The sequence below is a fragment of the Pongo abelii genome, chromosome 10, assembly GCF_028885655.2.
Source record: "Pongo abelii isolate AG06213 chromosome 10, NHGRI_mPonAbe1-v2.0_pri, whole genome shotgun sequence".
NCBI lineage: Eukaryota > Metazoa > Chordata > Mammalia > Primates > Hominidae > Pongo > Pongo abelii.
Genome location: NC_071995.2, coordinates 121,505,214 through 121,511,213, shown reverse-complemented (window position 1 = coordinate 121,511,213; position 6,000 = coordinate 121,505,214).

The following is a 6,000-nucleotide window of genomic DNA, read 5'->3' as shown; positions in this document are numbered from 1 at the left end:
ATAGCTCCAGGGGGTGACCTAAGAGTTTTGAGGATTTGCTGTGGGCTAAGGATTGCCTACATCTATCATCTCATCTGATCCTCACAGAAACCACTGAAGCGGGTATATTATCCCCATTTTGTGGATAAGAAAAGGGACTCAGGGAGATTACAAAATTCAGTCCGACTCATAAACCTATATACAGAAGCAGAATTAGAACCTGAGCTTGCATTGCTTTTCATTAAAAATAAAAAATCTTTAAAAATAAAAACACGATCACTAAAAATAATATTTTAAAAAGTTTATAGTGGCAGAGAAAAGAATACAAAGTACAAAATTGTACCTGCAGTAGGCTCATGATTTTATAAAACCATGTGATACATAGAAATAAGAAACAAAATGCAATCTGCCAGAGGAACTGATCACACCCTAAGTGTTTGTGTTTTCCATACATACCTTTTTTTCTTTGGCACAGGGTCTCTGTTGCCCTGGATGAAATGTGGTGGCATGATCACAGCTCATTAAAGCCTTGACCTCCCGGGCTTAAGCGATCCTCCCACCTCAGACTCCCAAGTAGCTGGGACTACAGGTGCACAACACCATGCACGGCTAATTTTTTGTATTTTTAGTAAAGACGGGGTTTCACTGTGTTAGCCAGGATGGTCTCAATCTCCTGACCTTGTGATCTGCACGCCTTGGCCTCCTAAAGTGCTGGGATTACAGGCGTGAGCCACCGTGCCCGGCCATGCCCAGCTAATTTAAAGCTGAGGCAGGAGAATTGCTTGAACCTGGGAGGCGGAGGTTGCGGTGAGCCGAGATCGCGCCACTGCACTTCATGCTGAGCGACAGAGCGAGACTTCATCTCAAACAAAACAAAACAAAACAAAACAATTTGTAGAGACAGGGTCTCGCCATGTTTGCCAGGCTGGTCTCCAATTCCTGGGCTCAAGCAGTCCTCCTGCTTCAGCTTCCCAAAGTGCTGGGATTACAGGTGTGAGCCACCACACCTGGCCCATTTTAAAACTTCTGTTTAAAAGTATGTCATGAACATAAGTTTTGTTCCTACCACATAAAGTATTTTTACAAATAGTTTTTTTTTTTTTTTTTTTTTTGAGATGGAGTCTTGCTCTGTCGCCCAGGCTGGGTGGAGTGCAGAGGCGTGATCTTGGCTCACTGCAAGCTCTGCCTCTCGGGTTCACGCCATTCTCCTGCCTCAGCCTCCCAAGTAGCTGAGACTATAGGCGCCTGCCACCACACCCAGCTAATTTCTTTTTATTTTTTAGTAGGGATGGGGTTTCACCATGTTAGCCAGGATGGTCTCGATCTCCTGACCTAGCGATCCGCCCACCTCGGCCTCCCAAAGTGCTGGGATTACAGGCGTGAGCCACTGCGCCCGGCCTACAAATAGTTTTTAAAATTCCTGACCAAAACTGTCAACTGTGGGAACCACATACTGGGCAAAAAGTTTCTCTCTTGAATCAAATCTCTGTTCCCTTCCCAGAGACAATGACAGAAGGTTCTTGTGTAACCTTCCAGGTAACTTCACCTATGCATTAGTGTTTTTCAACAGCCCGTTGCCATATAATGCACATACTATGACATTCACTCATTTTAAGTTATAGTTTGAGGAGGTTTTTTTTGTTTTTGTTTTTGTTTTTGAGATGGAGTCTCACTCTGTCCTGAGGCTGGAGTGCAGTGGTGTGATCTCAGCTCACTGCAACCTCTGCCTCCCGGGTTCAAGCGATTCTCCTGCCTCAGCCTCCAGAGTAGCTGGGACTACAGGTGCCTGCCACCACGCCCAGCGAATTTTTGTATTTTTAGTAGAGATAGGGTTTCACCATGTTGGCCAGGATGGTCTCAATCTCCTGACCTCGTGATCCGCCCCTCTCAGCCTCCCAAAGTGTTGGGATTACAGGCATGAGCCACTGCGCCCGGCCAGTTTGAGGAGTTTTATGCTGGGTGGAGGTGGAAGCTCTGGCTGCCCTGTGCCTCTGCTAATTCCACAGCAGCAGGGAGGGGAGGCTGAGGCACTTGGTGTCAACCTGACAAGGGTTAGTCCAAGCTTCTCCTCCACCTTTACTGGCATGGGGGTGCTATGATGGTCAATACTGAGTGTCAACTTGATTGGACTGAAGGGTGCAAAGTATTGTTCCTGGGTGTGTCTGTGAGGGTGTTACCAAAGGGGATTAACATTTGAGTCAGTGGGCTGGGAAAGGCAGACCCACCCTCAAACTGGGTGGGCACAATCTAATCAGCTGCCAGTGTGGCCAGGAAAAAAGCAGGCAGAAGAATGTGGAAAGACTAGACTGGTTTAGTCTTCTGGCCTACATCTTTCTCCTATGCTGGATGCTTCCTGCCCTTGAACATCAGCCTCCAAGTTCCTCAGCTTTGAGACTCTTGGACCTTCAACCAGGCTGAAGGCTGCACTGTAGGCTTCCCTACTTTGAGGTTTTGGGACTCAAACTGGCTTCCTTGCTCCTTGGCTTGCAGATGGCCGCCTATTGTGGGACCTCATTTTGTAATCATGAGTCAATACTCCGTAATAAACTCCCCTTTATATATACATCCATCCTATTAGTTCTGTCCCTCTAGAGAACTCTGACTAATACAGGTGCCCACTGTGTTTTCTGTGGTGCTTGGCTGGAACAGAGCAGTTACTATCTGCTAGGCTGACTCTCTCCTGGTCCTTTGGCTAGAGGGAGAAGTTTTTGTTGGGGGATTTTTGCATCTGTGTCCATTGGTGTTTCTGGGTTGCTGGCTTCTTCAGCTCCATGTCTGGGATGTGCGAGGCAAAAAGAAACTCCAGGGGACGCACCACTGTATGTTTTTTGTATTTTTAGTAGAGATGGGGTTTCACCATGTTGGCCAGGATGGTCTCCTGACCTCGTGATCTGCCCGCCTCGGCCTCCCAAAGTGCTGAGATTACAGGCGTGAGCCACCGCACCTGGCCACACTACATTACTTTTTAAAAGGGAAAAATATCTCACCAATATTTATATTTAAACAAATAGTTCTTATTTATTTATTTTTTGAGATGAAGTCTCATTCTGTCACCCAGGCTGAAGTGCAGTGGCATGATCTTGGCTCAGTGCAACCTCTGCCTCCCAGGTTCAAGTGATTCTCCTGCCTCAGCCTCCCGAGTAGGTGGGACTACAGGCACACACCACCATGCCCAGCTAATTTTTGTATTTTTACTAGAGACGGGGTTTTGTCATGTTGGCCAGGCTGATCTCGAACTCCTGACCTCAGGTGATCTGCCCGCCCCAGCCTCCCAAAGTGCTGGGATTACAGGTGTGAGCCACCGTGCCCAGTCAGTTATTTTCTTTTAGTTGGTCTCAAAGTTGTTTTCACAAAGCTGCTTTCTCATTTTTTTTTTTTGAGATGGAGTCTTGCTCTGTTGCCCAGGCCGGAGTATGGTGGCACGATCTCGGCTCACTGCAAGCTCCGCTTCCCGGGTTCACGCCATTCTCCTGCCTCAGCCTCCCGAGTAGCTGGGACTACAGGTGCCTGCCACCACACCTGGCTAATTTTTTGTATTTTTAGTAGAGACGGGGTTTCACCGTGTTAGCTAGGATGGTCTCGATCTCCTGACCTTGTGATCCACCTGCCTCAGCCTCCCAAAGTGTTGGGATTACAGGCGTGAGCCACCGTGCCCAGCCTGCTTTCTCATTTTCTCTTAATTTGATAAAGGTGCAATTCATCACACAAAGTTATTATCCCCTAAAGGAAATGGAACAACTAGCATCATGGACAAATCTCTGCTGATTAATGAGTAGATTAATGAGTAACCAACATCCAGAGCTGCTCAAAACAGCCCTTTACACTTAAATCTCAAAAAGAAGGAATGATGGGCGATAAGCACCAAAAGAAGTAGAAATAAATGCATGTAATTTTTCCTGGGCAATTTAAATAGTTCTTCATCTGGGAGTGCCTCCAATCCTTCTAGCCAATTCATCCTACCCGCAGCTGTCAAGTTCATCTTCCTAAAACATCAAGTCCACTCTGTTATTTCCCTGCCTAAAAATACCACCTGTTTATGGTGTCAAGGTGCCAACGTGCTTCTCTCCCTCCTCTCACCCTGCCCCACAGTTCCAGCTTTGCGCCTTTTCTTGCTCTTCTCCCTTTTAGAGTGTTCCAGCCACATCCTCCAGGGAAAATCCCTTGACCAAGAGTCCAATCTGATTTTGCACTCCCCTGACTTCTTGTTAAGCCATCTACACCAGGAGGGTAAGCCAGTTTCTTCTGACACACAATTCCAATCGATTGGTAGAGATGTGTGGTTGCCTGGGGGCACTGCGTGTTTAAAGGACACTGAGATTAACAACGACCCAGGAAGGGTAGCAATGGGCTCAAGAAGGGAAAGTGGATGTACAACTATGGGTCATCCTGGTCTCTACTGCACTGGCCAATAAGGTGGCCACTAGCCACATATGGCCATTAGATACTTGAAATGTCGCTAGCCCAAATTCAGTTATGCTGTTTGTTTATTTATTGAGACAGGGTCTCACTCTATCACCCAGGCTAGAGTGCAGTGGCATGATCACAGCTCACTGCAGCCTCGACCTCCTAGGGTCAAGTGATCCTCCTGCCTCAGCCTCCCAAGTTGCAGGGACCATAGGCATGCAGGACCACACCCAGCTAATTTTTGTATTTTTTGTTGAGACGGGGGCTCACCATGTTGCCCAGGCTGGTTTTGAACTCCTGGGCTCAGGTGATCCTTCCACCTTGGCCTCCCAAAGTGCTGGGATTACAGGCATAAGCCACCACACCTGGCCTGATATGTTGTAAATTTAAATCACTCACCGGAGTTTGAAGAATAAGTGTGAAAAAAAAGTGTAAAATATCTAATAATTTTTTCATATTGATTACATGTCAACATATTTTGGATATGCTACTGGGGCAAGTAAAATATATTATTAAAATTATTCTGGATAAAGGACCAGAGGCAGACTATATATATATATTTTTTTTCATTGTTTTTTACAATATGTGCATTAACAGTGGCAGTTTCAACAGGGTTCAGTGCCTAAAGGAGTGTCACAAGACCCAAAATGACAATGCTTACAAACCTCGTTTATTACAAGAAAAGGACTCAATATAGCAATGGCATTAAATTAAGAATATGTGTCCCGGCCAACCGGTATTTCAGAGCAAAGGCTCTGGAGAACTAGGTGCAGGCTCCCACAATCCTCCCTTTTGTAAGGGCTGTGGCTGGACACACTATCCCCACCCAGAGCAAGAACCAGTGATGTGTGTATACAGCATCTTGGAATCAGGGTCCAACATAGGATCTCAGGTGTTTTTCATACTTTGCTTGTCACATAGGCATATTCCTGCCACAAATAGCCTCAATAGCAGGACCTTCTTGGTGGAGTTGGTCTCACCAAGACCAGGAGCAAATAATCAATTTAATTGTTATAAATAATGGTGACAGGCTGGTACAAACCACCCCCAAGCTCTTCAAACCCCTGGCTACAAGGCAGCACTATAATCCCTGTTTCCTTAATCACTGTGTTTCATGCCTTGACCAGGGCAGTGCCTTGCAAAAACTTTAGCAAAACAGATCAGATTAATTCCAGCAGGCCTGGAATTAACCCTTAGAGCAAAATGTGTCTACTAGAAAATTTAAAGCATCAAATGTGCTTGCATGATATTTCTACCGGACAGTGCTTCTCTAGACCAAGGGGAAGCAACTTTTCCTGTCAAGAGCCAGGTAAAGAAATACTTTAGCTTTGCCAGCTGTATGGTCTCTGTATCAGTCCATTGTCACACTGCTATAAAGACCCACCTGAGACTGGAAAATTTATGAAGAAAAGAGGTTTAATGGACTCATAGTTCCACAGGCTTAACAGGAAGCATGACTGGGAGACCTCAGGAAACTTACAATCATGGCAGAAGGCAAAGGGGAAGCAAACATCTTCCTCACATGGTGGAGCAGGAGAGGGAGAGCAGCCAGAGTATACACTCTTAAGCAAAAAGACCTCGTGAAAACTCACTATTGTGAGATCAGCAAGGGGGAAA